This window comes from Hyperoodon ampullatus, assembly GCF_949752795.1.
Source record: "Hyperoodon ampullatus genome assembly, chromosome: 15".
In the NCBI taxonomy this organism is placed as follows: domain Eukaryota; kingdom Metazoa; phylum Chordata; class Mammalia; order Artiodactyla; family Ziphiidae; genus Hyperoodon; species Hyperoodon ampullatus.
Window position 1 is genome coordinate 45294406 of NC_136928.1, and position 20186 is coordinate 45314591.

Genomic DNA, 20186 nt, shown 5'->3' on the forward strand with positions numbered 1-20186 from the left:
AAAATGATTACCATCATGGCATTAGCTAACACCTCCATCTTGTCACATAATTACCATTTTTTCCCCTGTGGTGCAAACATTTAAGATCTTACTGTCTTAGCAACTTTCAAGTATGTATTAGAGTATAATTAACTATAATCACCATGCTGTACATTAGATCCTCAGAATTTATTTATCTAATAGCTAGAAGTTTGTATCCGTTGACCAACTTCTGCCCATCTTCACCACCTTCCCATCATTCTACTGTTTTTGTGAGTTCACCTTTTTTAGATTCCACATATAAGTGGTATCACACAGTATCTGTCATGCTTTGTCTGACTTATTTTGCTTAGCATAATGCCCTCAAGGTTCGTCCATGTTGTCACAAATGACAGGATTTCCTTCTTCTAGACACCTTAACTTCAGCCTTTCTAGTGGATTTGTAATTGTACCTCGTTGTCATTCTAAATTTCCATTTCCCTAATGGCTAAAAATATTGAGCATTTTTTCATGTGCTTATTTGTCTTTCATACATCTTCTTTGGTGAAGGGTTTGTTAAAATCTGTTTTTTTTTTGTTTTGTTTTGTTTTTTTTTTCGGTATGTGGGCCTCTCACTGCTGTGGCCTCTCCCGTTGCGGAGCACAGGCTCCGGACGCGCAGGCCCAACGGCCATGGCTCACGGGCCCAGCCGCTCCGCGGCATGTGGGATCTTCCCAGACCGGGGCACGAACCCGTGTCCCCTGCATCGGCAGGCGGACTCTCAACCACTGCGCCACCAGGGAAGCCCTAAAATCTGTTTTGTTTTAATCAGTTTATTTTCTTCCTGTCATTGAGTTTTAAGGGTATTTTCTGTATTCTAGGCACAAGTCCTTTTACTGATATGCTTTGCAAACTTTTTTTTCCCATCCTGTGATTTGCATTTTCTTTTTATTAATGAGAATTTCTTGAAGAGCAAAAATTTTTAATTTTGATGAAGTTCAATTTATCATCTTTTATAACTTATGCTTTTGTGTTTTATTTAAGAAATCTTTGCCTAATATAGTATATCACTAATATTTTCACCTATATTTTCTTCTAGAAGTTTTATGGTCAAGCCTCTAACATTTTGTTCTATGAGCCATTTAAAATTATTTGAATATGGTATGAAGTAAAGGTTAGGGCGAATTTTTTTTCTTATGGCTATGTAACTTTCAGCAACACTTGAAGAAACTGTACCTTCCTCATTGACTTGTCTTGGCAGTGTTACTGAAAATAAATTGACCATATATACATGAAGGTCTCTTTCTATGTCCTCTTTCCTAGACTACTGATCTATACTTTATCTTTAAACCAATACCACACTGTCTCGATCTTTGTGACTTTATATTAAGTTTTGAAATCAGGTAAGTTCAGTGACTATTCTATTTTAAAACTGTTTTAGTTATTCTAGGTCCTTCGTATTTCCATATAACTTTTAAAGTCAGCTTGTCAGTTACTACAATATCTACTAAGGTCCTGCATGGGATTGTCTTCTGTCTATAGATCGCTTTGTGAAGAATTCACATTTTAACAACATTGAGTCTCCCAATCCATGAACATAGTTACCTCTGCATTTCTTTAGGTCTTTGTTAATTTCTCTCAGCAATGTTTACTAGTTTTCAGTGTACTCATCTTGAACATCATTTCTCAAATTTATTCCTATATATTTAATAATTTTAATGCTATTGTTAGTGGTGGTTTTGCTTTAATTTCAATTTCCAATTATTTATTGTTTTAGTAAAGAAATGAAATTGATGTTTGTGGTTGATAGCCTCTAAAATGGCTGCAAATGATGCCAAGTCCAGGTATTTGTGGCATTTTGTGTTAGCTGGTTATAGTGACTCACTTCCAATAAACAGAAGGAGAAAAAACTTGTTTATTTATTTATTTATTTATTGGCTGCGTTGGGTCTTCATTGCTGCATATGGGTTTTCACTAGTTGCTGCAAGCAGGGACTACTTTTCGTTGCAGTGCATGGGCTCTAGAGTGCAGGGTCAGCAGTTGTGGCACATAGGCTTAGTTGCTCTGCAGCATGTGGGATCTTCCTGGGCCAGGGTTCAAACCCATGTCCCCTGCACTGGCAGGCAGATTCTTAGCCACTGCACCACAAGGGAAATCCCAGAAGGTGAAAAAATTGATGGATTTTACAAGATTACATTTCAAAAATACAAGATTACATTTCAAAAATACTGTGCCTTCCCTCTTACTCATCCTCTCTCATTCTCTTGAAGCTCTCACTCTGAGGGAAACTAGTTGCTGTGTTATGAGCTGCACTATGGAGAAATTACCAAGATTAAAAAAAAAAAAAAAAGGTAGGCCTACAGACAACACTCAGCAAGGAACTAGAGCCCTCAGTACACCAGCTCACAAGTATCTGAATGAAGTCAACAACAATGTGAAAAATTTTGGAAGCAGATGGTCTTCTAGTAAAGTCTTCAGAAGGGACCACAATTTAGGCCAACAGCTCAATTGCCTCCTTGTGAGAGATCTTGAGGAAGAGGCACCCAGCTAAGCCTGACCCAGATTCCTGACCCACTGAACAGTCGGGTAATAAATGTTTATTGTTGGTGTCGTTAAATTTTGAAGTAATTTATTATACAGTAACAGGTAAGTAATAAGATGTTTATACACTGGTCTTTTAACATGCAACTTTGCTAAGCTCACTTATTAGTTTTAGCTATTTGGTAGATTTCTTATGCTTTTCTGCCTATGTGATCATGTCATTTACAAATATAGACAGTATCCTTTCCCATCAACAGTGTACAAGGATTCTGATTTTTCTACATCTTCTATAAGACTTATTATCTGATTTTTTGATTGTAGCCAACTTAGTGGGTGTGAAGTGGTATCTTATTGAGGTTTCAATTTGCATTTCCCTGATGACTAACGATGCCAAGTGTATTTTCGTGTGGTTATTGGCCATTTGTGCATCTTGTTTAGAACAAAGTCTATTCACACTCTTTGCCATTTAAAAATTTTTTTTAGTGTGGTAAAAGTCACATAATATAAAGCATACTATTTTAACCATATTTAACTGTGCAGTTCAGTGGCACTAAGTACATTCACACTGTTGTGCAACTCTCATTGGATTTTTAATTATTGCAAGTGCTCTTTATATATTCTAAATACAAGTCTCTTGTCAAATATATGATTTCCAAATATTTTTCCCATTCTGTGGATTGTCTTTTCACTTTCTTGATGGTGGATTTTGAATCACAAAAGTTTTTAATTTGATAAAGCATAATTTATCTATTTTTTGTTTTGTTACTCATGCTTTTGGTGTCATATCTAACAATCTTTTGGAAAATTCAAGGTCACTAAGATTTACCCTTATATTTTCTTCTAAGAATTCTATACTTTTTCTCTTATATTTAGGTTTTTGACACATTTTGACTTAATTTTTGTATATATCATACAATAATGATCCAACTTTATACTTCTATGTGTGTCTGATTATAATTTAATTTTACTCTGATCAGAGATTATACTTTGCATGATTTGAATCCTCCTCTTATTAAGACTGTTTTAGTTTAGAATATGGTCTTAGTGAAAGTTTCATATACACTTGGAATTTGTATTCTGGGACCAGCCGCTCCGTGGCATGTGGGATCCTCCCAGACCGGGGCACGAACCCACGTCCCCTGCATCGGCAGGCAGACTCTCAACCACTGCGCCACCAGGGAAGCCCCTATTTACTCTTTTTTTTTCCCAGTCTTTTTTCTCTTTGTCTTTCAGTTTTGGAAATTTCTATTGCGTTATCCTCAAGCTCAGATATTTTTCTCAGCCATGTCAGTCTACTAAAGAGCCCCTCAAAATAATTTTTAATTTCTGTTAAATAGTGTCTTTGATCTCTAACATTTCTTTTTCTTTTTTATTCTTTCTTAGTATTTCCATCTCTCTGCTTACATGGCCCATCTACTTTATCCATCAGAGCCCTTAGCATATTAATAATAGATGTTTTAGCATAGAAAAGGAAACAAAACAAAAAGATAATCTATGGACTAGGAGAAAATATTTTCAAATGATTTGATGGACAAGGGCTTAATTTCCAAAATATACAAACAGCTAATATAGCTCAATAACAAAAAAGACAAACAACCCAATCAACAAAATGGGCCAAAGACCTAAATAGACATTTCTCCAGAGAAGACATACAGATGGCCAATAGGCACATGAAATATGCTCTTCATTGCTAATTATTAGAGAAATTCAAATCAAAACTACAATGAGGTATCACCTCACACCAGTCAGAATGGCTATCATTAAAAAAAATCTCCAAATAACAAATGCTGGAGAGGGTGTGGAGAAAAGGGGACTCTCTTACACTGTTAGTGGGAATATAAATTGGTGCAGCCACTGTGGAAAACAGTATGGAATTTCCTCAAAAAACTAAATATAGAGTTGCCATATGATCCAGCAAATTTCACTCCTGGGCATATATTATAATCTGAAAAGATACACGCACCCCAGTGTTCATAGCAGCATATTTACAGTAGCCAAGATATGGAAGCAACCTAAATGTCCATTGACAGATGAATGGATAAAGAAGATGTGGTGTATATATACACAATGGAATACTACTCAGCCATAGAATAGAACGAAATAATGCCATTTGTAGCAACATGGATGAACCTAGAGATTACCATACTAAGTCAGAAAGAGAAAGATAAATAACATACGCTATCACTTATATGTGAATCTAAAATATAACACAAATGAATTTATTTATGAAACAGAAGCAGACTCACAGACATAGAAAACAAACTTATGGTTACCAAAGTGGAAAGGGGGTTGGGGAGGGACAATTTAGAAGTTTGAGATTAGCAGAAACAAACTATTATATAAAAAAGAGATAAACAACAAGGTTCTACTGTATAGCACAGGGAACTGTATTCAATACCTTATAATAAACCATAATGGAAAAGAATATGAAAAAAATATGTATCGATATATATGTATAACTGAATCACTTTGCTGTACACTAGAAACTAACACAACACTGTACATCAACTCTACTTCAATAAAATAAATAAATAAATAAAAGGAGTAAACTCTGTGACCCCCAAAGAGACATAAAAACTACATGCAATGTGCTATCTTGGATGGGATTCTGAACTCGAGACATTAGGTAAAAACTAAGGAAATTTGAATAAAATGTGGACTCTAGTTAAAATAAAATAATAGCTGTTTTAAGTTTTCAGTCTGATAATTCCAACATCCTTGCCATATTTGAGTTTGGTTCTGATGCTTGCTGTCTCTTCAAAGTGTGTTTTTACTGTTTAGTATGCCTTGTGATTTTTTTCTTGGTAGCTGAACGTGAGGTTGGATAAAAGGAACCCAGCACTGGTTCCCATACATGTTTCTGCTCATGGGTTTCTGCTCTGGCAAGTTGTGATTCTCTGTATTTATCTGTCTGCTTCCCCAATTCGGGATGCAGCAGTTTGCACGATGACCTCACATCTCTGATGGAGCTAAGAAGAAAGGTTGATTTTTCAGTTTGTTCAGCTTTTTACTAGTTGTTGGGATAGTGACAACTTCCAAACATTTTACATGTCAGATTGGAAACCAAAAATATGCTTCATGTATTTAAAGCTCTGTTTGAGGTGAAAAACATTGAATATTGTTATGTACATTTGATTACTAGAATTCTTTATTATTAAAAAATAATTACATTATCTCTGATAATATTTCTTGCTCTAGTATTAATTAGTATATACTAATATTTTAATATTAGTATAGTCATTGCAATTTCTTTTGATTGGTATTAGCATAATATATCTTTCCCTGGGTATTTTAAAATTTTTACTCTATACTTTTCTATACATTTAAAGCACGTGTCATGTTAAAAGCACATAGTTAGGTCCCATTTTTTAATCCAATTTTTACTATCTCTACATTTAGTGGGGTGTTTAGAAAATTTACATTTAAGGTGATTATTGATATGACTGGGTTGTAATCTACCATCTTGGTTATTTATGTTCCCCTTTTCAGCTACTTCTTTGTTCCCATTTTTCCTGTTTTTCTGAATTTCTTTGGATTGAGTATCTTCTATGATTCTATCATATCTCCTTTACTGCCTTATTAACTCTGCTTTTATTAACTTTTTACTGGTTACTTTTTGGATTACATTATGCATCTTTACTTAATTAAGTCTATTTTAAGTAGTATTATATACCTTCATAAGCCTGAGAGTATACTTCCATTTTCCTTATGCTAGTCTTTGTGCCACTGTACTCATAATTTAACTTATACATATGTTATAAACCCCACTGTTTATATTTGTTACATTGTTATTTTTATTTTAAACAATTATAAGGAGATTTTTAAAATATGATAACGTTTTTGTATATTTATCCACATATTTATCATTTCTGTTACTCTGTTTCTTTGAATTGATACATATTTTCATCTGGTATAAATTTCCCTGTGTATTATGTACTTCTTATGCTGCTTATAGTTATTGTCTGCTGGTAAAACATTCTTACAGTATTGTATATTTGAAAAAAATTGTTATGATCTGGGAATTGTGCTCCAGGTATTTACTCAACTGATATGTATATTTATGCCTGTTTAAGAACATGCACATGAATGGTTATAGCAGCTTTATTTATAATCATCAATACCTGGAAACAACCAAATGTCCAGCAATAGGTGAATGGATAAAAAAACTGTAATAAATCCATAAAATGGAATACTATTCAGTAATGAAAATGAATGAGCTATCAGCCACAAAAGACATGAATAAATCTTAAGTGCATTACTAGTTGAAAGCAGCCAGTAAAAGGCTACATATTTTAAGATACCAATTAAATAACATTTGGGAAAAGACAAAACTGAGAGACTGTAAACAGATCAGTGGTTGTTAGGAGTTCATAACAGAGGATGGACTAGGTGAAGCAAAGGGGATTTTTGGTTTTTTTTTTTTAGGACAGCAAAGCTATTCTCTATGATATTATAATGTTGGATTCATGGCACTATACATTTGTTGAGACACATAGAAATTTACAGTAGAAAAGGGGCTTGATAAATGCAAATTAAAAAAAATCATTTAAGAAGTCAGGGAATCCAAAGGTGGAATGCAAAATATGGCAAATGAGTGTAATTGTATTACAAATGTATGAAACAATGTCCCTGAGGCAGGTGGGAGGAAAAAGGTGCTGGCCTAAGTAACTTTAAAAATGACGGAGTCCAGGGGCTTCCCTAGTGGTGCAGTGGTTGAGAGTCCGCCTGCCGACTCAGGAGACACGGGTTCATGCCCCGGTCCTGGAAGATCCCACATGCCACGGAGCGGCTGGGCCCATGAGCCATGGCCACTGAGCCTGCGCGTCCGGAGCCTGTGCTCCACAACGAGAGAGGCCACAACAGTGAGAGGCCCATGTACCGCAAAAAAAAAAAAAAAAAAAAAAATGGAGTCTGTAAGACTAAAGGCAAAAAGAACTGTAATAAGCACTGTACTATAGTAGATAGAGTTGCTTCCTGTGGGTACATGGATTAACAATTATGAAACCCCTATACACATACACTGAAATTGAATAATTAAGTAAATAGATGATTGATGGTGGGAGCCAGGTTTCTTGCTATTAGAGGGGGAGGTTACAAATAAGCAAGGGAAGGAGGCTATAGTAATCCATGTACCTTGGAGTTCAAGACATCAGTATGAAGTGAGGTTTACCTTACTATAGATACAGTTAATTACATATAGAAATATTTATAGAGATGTGTATATACATATTTTAATATACACGTATATAGATCCTCTCAGTTGACACAGCAAGGAAATATAAGTAATGCCATCCCAGTAGCAACAGGCATAGCTAGTGCTCAGATCTTGATTTCTAATATCATTATATCATAAGAGAAATCAGGACTTTTGTTGAAATGGGTAATTCTAGGACTGGAGCAGGAAATATACACTATGAGCCTAGAGCATCTTGTGATATCAGAAAATAAGGAAATGCTCAAAAAACAAAACAGAACCCTGCAATGACAGGCTATATCAAAGTGACACAGGAGTCAGTTAATAGGCTTCCAATATTCCCAATTGTTCCAAAACTGGAACAATTTAATAAGCAAAAAAAGTACTGAGTTATAATTCACAGTATAAAATTAATATCTATGATTCTATGTTGATATAAATGATTGAATATATAAGTATTCTTTTATACATGAGTTTGTATTAGTACACAATAATTCCAAATAATTCTTCCATACAGAAAAATCCCAAATAATTTATGTAAATACTCTGCCCTCAAAGAAGTAACATGTAACAACCCATTTTTTAAATATGGGTTGAGCATAGTGAATTCCTTCCAAACAATACAGTAAGGGAAGGGGGAAAACGTAACTTTACAGTTTAAAAAAAAATTGAAAAACACTAGCTCAGCCAGGTGATCAAGGTAAACATCAGCAGTGATGAATTATGTTAATAGTGTACACTCTTGATATGCTGTGATGAATATGACACTTTCTGCCTGTGATCTTCCTCCCAAGAACACAGAATATCAGTGTCATAGTCTGATTGGGCTGTTATAAAAAATACCATAGACTGGGTGGCTTATAAAAAACAGATATTTATTTCTTATAATTCTGGAGGCTTGGAAGTCCAAGATCATAGCACTAGTGAATTCAGTGTCTGATGAGAGCCCAGTTCCTGGTTCATAAATTCCCCTCACAGTGTGCTCACATGGTAGAATGGGTGAGGAATCCCTCTTGGGTCTCTTTCATAAGTGCACTAATCCTATTCATGAAGACTTAACCTTCATGACCTAATCACCTCACAAAGGTCTCACCTCCAAAACCATCACAATGGGGATAAGATTTCAACATATGAATTTGGGGGAGGGAGGCTCTTCAGTATATTGTATTCAGTCTAATCATGAAAAAATATCAAACAAATCTTACTTGAGAGAAATTCTATAAAATATCTGACCAGTACTCCTCAACACTGTCAGGGTCATCAAAAACAAGGAAGGTCTGAGAAATTGTCACAGCCAGAACAGAAAAGGGATATTAGGTAAAAACTAAGGAAATATAGGTAAAATATGGATTTTTAATAATATATCAGTATCAGCTTATTAGTTCTGACAAGTGCACCACAATAATGTAAAATAATAATAAGGGAAACTCGGTGTGGGGTATGGGAATTCTTTATACTATAGTTGTAATATTTATTTAAATCTACTATTATTATACCACATAAATATTCTTTTTTTTAAAAGAAGACCTTATTTCACCTTTTTTATTGAAAAATATTTAGTTGGGCATAGAATTCTAGGTTGACAATTTTTTTCTTTCAGTACTTTAGAGATTTCATGCAAAGTCTTTTCTGACTTGTGTTACTTCTGAGAAGTTGACTGTCATTCATTTCTTTGTTTTATGTATGTATTGTTCATTTTTATCAGGTTGTTTATCACTGTTTTTAAGCAATTTGATTATGATGTGCCTTGGTATAGTCATATATGAGACCCTCTCTAAATGAAATGGCAGGTATTCATAGCTGAATGTTAACACACAGAAGACTTCTTAAAACCACCAATTTAAGCCTAAAAAATAGAGATGAAACAAATGAATACAAAGGCAAAAAGAACCAAATGTATTTTCATGTTCACTAGGGACAACCCTTACAATATTACCATTATTAGATTATAAGAGAAGTTAAATTACATTTTATCTCCTTATTTTACAAATAAGGAAACTTATGACCAAGGATGACTAAGCAATTTGTTTTAAATCTCACAACACTTGAGATAGAAGAATGGAAACTGAGCTTATTTTCCTATTGGTTACTTGTTAGTACTCCAGCATCTGTAGGCCAGAATCTGCCTCTGCAGCCTGGTTGCTGAATGTGAATGCAGGAGCACATGTGAGTAGCATGCTACAACATGGATTTGCCTTGTTTTCCGTCTGTGTGATGAGCTGCACACCCACAAGAATATAGGAAGTCAAGGACTTTGAGGGTTCAAGGCTACTTGATGAAGATATATTGGCTCTCAGCCTTCTGCTGTTTCCTCTCTGGACTCACCCTGATGTGGTATGAATCTCAGTTGGATTAATGCCACAAGGCTTCAGCGTGACTTTCACTTAACAACCAGGGTCTTGGTTCTTATTTTCAAACTTGACTTTTGTTTCAGACACAAATGACCTTCATCACTTATACCTCAAGTTCATTTATGATAAGGAAGGCTGATGTGTAGTTACAGTCATGAAATCTGACCTGTGGGAAAGACTGCTGGGAAGTTTCCCACAAAATTTTACAACTTGCTGTGGGAAACTGCTGAAAATTACTGCTACTGAGGTATCATGAGATAAGCTGCAATATTCCTTTTTGCTCATAGTCAAATTTTCATAAAACTACCTATTTACTCATTAAGAATAGCTATTTCTTGTAGAAAATTGGCCTTTGAGGAGTTACCTGATATGCAGCTAAAGGAATTTATTTAATAAAATAAATGTATCTCTGTACTCTTCTCTCTATATTGCCTTTGAAAAACATCTTACATATACCAGCCACACAATAACAGCTAGTGAAATGGATAAAAATAAGCAGACCAAGGAATGAGGAACTCAAAAATAAACCAAAAATACGCAGGTGTTCTTGAATAGTAAAATGGCACATACTAACAAAGACAAAACTATTCTTCATGGAAGAATACCCAAAGCAGAAACATCTGTGCCTTTCTCAGATTCAAAGAGATTCTAGTCTAGCAGTGTGATACAGATCAATTGATGTAGTTTGCATGGATAACAAAACATCTGCAGCTGTTACTAGGCCTAATGCTAAGAACTGTATTTGGAGGTTAAATGTCACAGAGCCTCTGGATGCAGACACAATTAAGCCATAGGTCTTTACGGAGGAAGAAAGTAGAAATGAGGTCTAAATTAAAAAATCATCTAGGTAACAGTTTATTCACAATCACACACATATAAACATATACATTTATAAATACTTCCTATGCTGTTAGGAAATTGTTGTAATTAATCTTAAAGTAATTTTTGAGCTATGAATACTTGTGCCCCATAAAGCAGAATATTGTTTATTTAGGACAAAAGAATGGTTAAAATGGAGAGGGAAAATAAAAGTAAAGTTGAGGTCTCCTTTCAGCTAAGCAATTCAAGAGCTAGATATTAATGTCTGCCCCCTGGCAGCTGCCCATTACTAAATTCCTAAGTACCAGACTCTGAACAATCAAAATACCTATTTATTTATACTCTACAAACAAACAAAAGAAGCTTCAAAAACCCAACCAAATTACTCTGCCCTGGAAAACCTGCAAAAACAAGATGAATGAATGTATCATCATGGGACTTGTGTCACAGAACTCTAAAAACTGGTGAGTAATACGCAGACTATGTAGCCATACACATAGAGATATGTGGAGATTTATCCATGTCTCTATATAAGCAGCCTCACATACAGCAGATAAAAACAGGCTAAAAGGGTAATGCTTGAAACAGCCTTTGAATTTTTAAAACAATATATTCCCCCGTGCAAGAAATGGCGCAAATGGGAAGATGTGCCGCCCAATGACCATTGTTAAGGCGCAGTGCTAAGTTTGTCTGTGTATTTTGAGCATCAGGATCATATATATATGGGCAAGCTCCTCCCAACTTTGGTACCTTTTAGTACCAACAAAATCACTAATAAGAAAATGAAATGAAATGACCATTTACTGAACATCTCTGGCCTGCAAGGCATCATGTTGCATCCTCTTGTTGTCCGCACAATGTTTTCAAGATTAAACAAACAGAAACTACATTAATCCATTCACTTAAGGGGGTTGGCTAATGGTGTGATACAGAAAGCCATGCTTCTGTCCTAAGGGAAATATGAACTTTCAGTTTGATACCAATTAGTAAGTGATTCTCCCAATTTACTGAATATCTATGAAGAACACGCACAACATCAGTGAACTGATGACAGTACTTTCCGACTGTGGTACAGATTCGCAATTATTTACCTGCAGTTATAAAATCCAAAAGTTCTGAAAGCCAAGAGTTTTACAACTCTTTTGGCAGCAGAAGCTAATTTGAGCCAATGTTTATAGCCCCCTTTAAAAATCCTACTTCAAGTAACTATTCATCCATTTAGTTGTAAAAATATTCATATTTGATTGTGGGATGCTGCCTCAGACCCCACAGAAGTTGTTACATATATGCGGTTTATGTCCTAATCATGTTCCAAAATCTGAAAAATTCTGAATTTTAAAACACATTTGGGATTGATGCTAATAATAAGGGAGACAAGTCATGTGTGGGAGTAGGAGGTTCATGGGAAATCTCTGTACTTTCCTGTCAATTTTCTTATGAACCTTAAACTGCTCTAAAAACGTAAAAGTTTTAAAAGTAATACAACTCATTTGATCTCAACAGTTTCAGGCAAGGGATTTTGGATCTACACTGCAAATGATTTGAAACCCTTAGGTTCTTCACCTATTTAATAACAATAATTTAAAAGAATGAGAGTATTCAGAAAAAAAATAAACTCCATATCAGATTTTTAAAAATTCACAACATCGGGCCTCCCTGGTGGCACAGTGGTTGAGAGTCCGCCTGCCGGTGCAGGGGACACGAGTTCGTGCCCCGGTCCAGGAAGATCCCACATGCCGCGGAGCGGCTGGGCCTGTGAGCCATGGCCGCTGGGCCTGCACGTCCGGAGCCTGTGCTCCGCGACGGGAGAGGCCACAGCAGTGAGAGGCAAAAAATTCACAACATCATAAAGTTATAATCCAAAGATAATTTATCCTGTCTGCCAAATCCTTTATAATTATTTGTCAAGCCACCAAAAACATTCTTAACAAATTCAAATGAGTCCTAATCGCATTCTTAATATTATCTTGCAGTCTCTGATATCAGATTGGCTTGTCTTGAATTGGTTTATTGGCAATAGCTGATTTTTTTTTACATGGCAGATAGTCATTTGGTAAATTGCTATTTATTTTCTTTAGGATGTAGGTTCACGGGGGCTGAAGGTGGAATGATTCTTAGACAAGGAATCATACTTCCCACTTAACCACTTTGACAATGAGACTGTCTCTGATGCTGCATTACAGGCCGGGACTATGGACCTTGAAGAAAGCATATGAATATTGACTTACGGTGATGGAGATGACATGTTTCTGGAGGATCTCCAGTGTTCGCAGAAGACAGAAACTGAGAGTAATGACATCGGCATTACTCTGTGAATAAAAAGGAGCTGCGGGCTGTCAGGGGGACAGATTGCTAACTGGGCTGTGCACTCTTCATGCTGGGAGAGAAAAGAAGAGAGAGCGAGCTCTCCTCTGAGAGAGGAGACATCTGAGACACCTGAGAAGCAAGCATGCTGTCCTCCAGACCCCGAGACTGCATGGCTGTGAAACTTTATCTGGACAACATGGTTCTGAAGCTCATCAGTGAAAACAATAAATGAACAATTCTCAACTTTCTTCTCAAAACATAAGTCTGTAATGATTTTTAGATCCTCAAATTGTCCTATTTACTGGCTTTTAAGACATAGAATGGCTCCTTTTGGAATAGCAACTTAGTAAAAAAAAAAAAAAGACATGCAGGTCTCTTACTTTCTTGGATATGCTTCCCTTGAAATTTCAAAAGCAACTGCCAGTTTCCAAATAAAACTGATTAAATGTGAGTTATTCTAATATGGACCATTAGAGCTGATACTTTTATTCTCTGGCAGCAGCCCTATGAATAATGAGTAAAATGAATGAGAAAAACTCTAATAGTCTTGGAGTTCAGTTTACCTTAAACAAACACAAAAAGGGCTGGCTGACTATCAGAACAGAGTCTGACTTATCTCCACTAATATTTTCAAATAGCCTGACATTCGTCCTCCCTTTTTATTTCTTCTATTTAGGTATTCTGAGTAAACCTTTTTTTTTTTTTTCCAGTCAAAATCCACAAGACAGCTAGAAACCCGCAGTAATGGCTTCACTGTGAGCTCAATATAAATATGAATTGTTCTTTGTGGTTCCCTGTGTGGTTCTTGGACCACTAGTATCAGCATCAGCTGGGAACTTGACATCAGACTCCATCTGAGACCTACTGACTCCAGATTTATGGAATTAGAACCTAGAAATCTATAATTTAACAAGCCCTACATTTTAGTCGTCTCATCCTGTCTTCAACACACCAAAGAGAACCAAGGACCACAATAAAAACAACAATAAAAAAAAGAACCTCACCACCTGGGGCCAGCATGGTAGTTAGGAAAACAGTGTCACAAAACCTCAAGAAGTCAAATTTCAAGGAGGCAGGTGTCATGGAGTGAGTGACTCTGATTTAGTAGATTTTTCATCTTGTGCCAAACCTTGTCTATTTTAAGTTTCCTCCTGTTTAGCAGAGCAACATTGACTTATATGTGACAAGATCCAGTAAGCCTGCATACTGCAGTGATGAAGGTCAAATCAGCTTTTCAGTTCCAATCAGCAACTAAAATAAAAGGCAAAATAACTCAGGAAGAAGTTGAACTGTGTAGTCTAATTCACAAGCAGAGAGCAGGTCAGTTTCCAGTGGTTCACCATAAACTCATTCCTCTCCAGGTTTATGACCACTTGATCAATGTCAGACCTTCCATGGATGCTGCCCAGTTAGAACTGACTCAGGGAAGAAGTAAGATTGATCCTACAGTTAAAGTGAGCATATATACATATATACATACATTCATACATACATACATACATACATACATACATACATACATATATACATACATACATAAATGAAGGGAGATATCAGCTCACAAAGCAAAGCAGCCTTAGACCACTTCATCTGAGAACAGAAAGATCTCCTATACTAAAACAATCTTTAGATATTAACAGTACCAGAGAGCAGCAAAATAACACTTTGACAATAATATGACTTCTAAATAAAGGTTATGAGATGTAAAGTTGTAAAACTGGAGAAGAGGTATGGTAGGTCAAATGTAGGTTCCAAATCAACTTATGCTTTAGAAAATTTAAGTTTTAAAAACTTTAATAAAATAATGTAAACATGGTCTTGGTATACATTGCATGTTATACCTAGAACTTAATATATTTAGAAATAAATATCAATGTACATGATGACCTAAAAGACTTTTTTTTTTAACTCCATCATTGAATTTTCCCAGAAGCACAGTATTTTGTCTAGCACTAGCATTCATACATATGTTCATACACAGATTTTGTCTTTAACTCTATTTTCTACTTAAAGAAAATCAGGGATCCGTAGAGAATAGTTCTTTCCATATATATCCTGGTAAGTTGAAAAGTCAAGATGGTCCTGGAGCATCTTAATATTGTCATAATGTAAGGACAGTATAATCTGAAAGATATTTGGAGAGGTGCCAAAGGGGGAAAGAAGGGAAAATGAATGTGCACCTACTGGCCAATTTTTGACAATCTGAACATACACTTAATTAGAACAGTTATCTAGGTAAAAAGAAAAGAAAAAAACAACAAACCATCAGTCAAAGTGATTAATAATATATACAAAAGAAAGGGCAGGTTAAAGTTTTCAAAAATATATATAGAAAAAATTTGCATACAGAATGATATGCAACTCAAATTACAAATATATACTGTTCACTTTTTGGTTGATACCTAGGTCTATAATCATAGTTAAGTAAACCAATGTAAAAGCTTTAAAATAAGCCTTAGACATTAGGTCAGCATTATTTATAACTGATAGGATCCTGGGCTATATGACCCTGATGAAGTAAAATTTTAAAATTTATCATTTCAAGAAATAGAAACTTATGTGATTGACTGTTACTGGGAAGCCCAGTTGAGTCATCAGCTCAAAAGTTTCACTTTAAAAGCTTAATTATTTTGCTGTAACTAAGGAGGTCAGATATACAAACAGTCATCTTGAAATCGTCCCTGTTCTAACATTAGCTATTTTATAAAGAGAATTGGTTTATTTGGGGACTGTTAAGACTACTGTAACTCTAAGTTTACACACACACACACACACACACACACACACACACAAAGTCTGATGGCAGTATTTTTGTTTTAGATTATGCTTTTGAAATTATTATGCAGATTTATGTACATTTTCTTTTCAGGTATTTGAAATACTTGAATGTAGTTTACTAGTTTTATAAGACCAGCCTATTAACTTTATGGAATATATTTTTCATAATTAACTTTAATTGATAGTTTTATAAGTTGATTTAAGAGTTAAAGAGAATCTGTGTGATTTTCATTTAGTAAGGTTTAATTAGTCAATTTAATAATCAGAATTTAAAGGCTGAAGAGAAATTGATTCATTAGCTACATAATTATCATGCTTTAATGATTAAACAATTGTTTACTGAATCTACAGGCTCAATTCACTGACCATAAATGAAGATACACAGTGTTTAGGAAGGTTCTCCTGGATGCACAAAAAGCCTTTGGGCAGTAAAGAGCTCTCAACAGACCTGAATCATGAAGAAAAGTTTACAAATCCTTGTAACTTGTGCTTTAAAGGAGATGGGAATACAGAACATATTTTTGAGGAATATTTCCATAAAAAGTGATAAAAACAGGTTTTTGGTACTTAAAGGGGTATGTGTCAATTATTTGGAAAATGCATGTATGTGAAACACTTCATTCCCTACCAACATGGGATAAATGAAGTGTTGCTGTACTCGCTGGCTGGTTTACTGAAGCCATCCATCATATAATGATGCTTTCTTAATAGGTTTGCTCATCTGAAATGATAATTTGCTACATCTACAGCAATTTCCAGATATAACCCAAATTTCCAGACAATACAAATCAATTCTGAAAAGAACTAAGCTTGCTATTGAGAAAGCAGATACATTCTCCTATACTTACAGAATCATAAAGTTGGAAAAAACTTTAGAAAACATCCTGGCCCAATAATGTTATTTTACAAATAAGGCAACTAGCTAAAGGAAGTTGAGTAATTTATCCATGTTATCGTAGCTAGTTAGCAACAAAAGACCAAGTCAATCTTTTGACACCCATTCTTCCAGTCTTTCTTCATCAAAGGTCCTTATTTTAGTTTATATATAGTTGTCATTTCAGTTCACAAGTTTCTACTTAGTTCTATTGATAATAAAACAAATCTATTGTAAGAAAAAATTGGAAATTTTCAGCTGTATTATACATAATTTCTTTATACCTCTGCCCTCTTGAATTGCATGCCCCAATTTTAAAGTGGTGTGATTATGATAGTAATGATAGAATGGCTGTTATCATTTATTTCTATTGACAGTATGACATCATGCTTCCTATATGAATTCATGTCTCTGGCATCCTTCATTTTGTTTTAGCCCCGCAAATACCTCATGAGACCACTAGGAGATCATTATCCCAAAATTATTTAGGAAATTGAGGCAGAGGGTATCTCAAATGTCCATGGGGCCGTACAGTTAAAAATAAATGGGTGGTAATGCCAATAGAAAGGAAGGAGGAAGTGATAGGACCTTGGAAAACTGAAGAATACATATATACACACTTTTCACAGATGATCTTCACTTTCTGCCATAGTCTGCTGTCCTCAAATAGCAGTTCTCAAACTTTTTGGTCTCTAGACCCCATTACACTCTTAAAAATTACTGAGGATTCCAAAAAGCTTTTGTTTATGTGGCTCTATCTATCAATATAGTTGTCCCTGGGTATTCCCAGGGGATTGTTTCCAGGACCCCTATAGATACCAAAATCCAGGGATGCTCAAATCCCTTATATAAAAAGACATAGTATGGTTGCCCTTTCATGTCCCCGGATTCCGCATCCAGGGATTCAACCAACTGCAGAACAAAATCCAGGGATGTGGAACTTGTGGATACAGAATCCACGGATAGAGAGGGTCCACTGTATTTACTATAAATTAAAACTAAGAAACCACAAAATATAAATTATTGGTATACTTAAAATTAATAAAAATAAAATTCACACTAATGCAAATAACACAGCTTAGAAAAAGTAACTACGTTTTCCAAAACAAAAGTAATGAGAAAAGTTGCATGTTTAAATTTTTGCAAATCTCTTTAAAATCTGGCTTTAGACAGCTAGATTCTCATATCTGCTCTGTGCTCAATCTGTTACTTGACTGACACTTATTTTAAAATTTTGGACTCACAGTAGTAGCTGGAAAAAAAAAAAAGGACTTCATAGACCCTATGAAGGTGCTTTAAGGCTCCCCAGGGGATCTCAGATCACACATTAGAAATATTGCCCTACACTAAGAGAGGGAATCAGAGCAGAGCTTCATTTTAACTCAGACCAGCTTCAGATACTCATCTAAACTTTTGGAATAGTCCAAATAAAAATAACAACTAATTGAACACCATAAGTGACTGTCTTTGGCTTCCTATTTTGGAGACAGGTCTGCCACAGGATTTCATGTTTTTGTAAGAGATTCATACTCTCCTATTGACTTTTTTTCTGTGATTAGTGCTGGGAACACCAAAAACCATTGTACCCCCATTGACACAGTCATGGTCTATATCAGAGTCTCCCATCTGTCTATTTCTGTATCTGTCTATATCTACCTATATCTATATAATCACTGGCTGCAAACAGCATATTTTAAACTAGAAGGTTTGTGCATATACTTAAAAATAAAAATCCTCTCTAATGTACATTCTGAGTTGTTCATTTGTTGGTAGTAACCCTGCTAAAGTGAAGATGTAACCAAAATGAAGAGTTGAAGAATGACAGCTTAAATGCATGTCAGCCGTGAAGGCAAATAGAGTTTGCTCGTCAAAATCCAACGCTCTCCTTAGAAGGATGGAGCAAGTCTATGAATACGTGATAGAAAGAGTTGGCTACCATGTCAAAAGCCAGGCAGGCTCATAGACTTGCTGTTTTCTTCAGGCTCTATTATGACAACCACAATTACATGCTTTCTAAGCCTCAGTCAAGGCTGTAAGCCTTCCTGTAAAGATGAGCTCTGAAAAGAGCCAAGACTGCTCATAGGTTGCTACAGATTGTTCCAACTCCCTCCTACCCCCAATAGGTCATATAGACAGGAGGGTAGAATACTGCTCTCTTTCCAAAACATAAACACACTCACACATAACACACACACTCACAACCCTCACCCTTAAACAATCTTTTGTCCTTTTTTTTTTTTTTTTTTTGCGGTATGCGGGCCTCTCACTGCCGTGGCCTCTCCCGCCGCGGAGCACAGGCTCCGGACGCGCAGGCCCAGCGGCCGTGGCTCACAGGCCTAGCCACTCCGCGTCATGTGGGATCCTCCCAGACCAGGGCACGAACCCATGTCCCCTGCATCGTCAGGCGGACTCTCAACCACTGCGCCACCAGGGAAGCCCTGTCCTTTTGTTTTGTGTAGGACTATCATTTCCTTTAAAAATGCTTTTAAGTGCTACCCTTTAAATTTGGGACAGCACTGGCTGTTAAGAATTTCAAAAGAAATTTGTCATCATCAAACTTGTTTACATGGATCAAGCAACACTGTCATTACATAAGAAGCACCGTCATCTGTCATCTTTTTTTTCTTCCCTCTTTCTTCCCTTCCAGGTTTCAAAGCAGGGTCTATAATATTGCAAATGTATTTATGTTGACTTAAAGAGAACTGCTTTTTCCTAAAAATAGGTGGAATTTAAAGAAAACCCCCAATTCACAAACCCTCAATTCTGTAACGGGGATCAGGCGTCTCTGTAAACAGAGGTGAAATGGGAGGGAGAGTATTGGGTGTTTAGAGAGAACTATCTGCATTTTTCATTTTTCAACTGAGCTGACACTTCATATTTTTATTTACCTTTGTTTCTTTCTGTATATCTTCAGAAGTGCCAACAACTCATGCATGCAGGTTTTGTAAGCCACTGCTATTATTTTATGTCTTAAGAAAAATATTTCTCAGCAGGTTTGCATGATATGTAAAACCTCTTCTGCCCATGACCTAGTCTTTCTGTGGCTTTTTATATTTCTGTGATAATGACCAAGAAAAGATTCAAACCAAATTTGTCTGTCCTAAAGTTTGACCATTCGGCCTACAGTCTATAGAACTATCATTTTTAAAACCTGAGGATACATACCATAATTTACTGTCTAAAATTGGTGTCAGTGACAGATAAAGATATTCAGGGTGGCATCGATTAAAAGAAGAGTGAATTTTCGATTCAGCCTGTCTTATAAGCACTAAGTTACTTAAAATAAACTGGAAGTTCAGAATAATGACTAATTCATTTACCAGATAGTTTATTATGGCTGAGCTAAGTATCTGTGACCCCATGT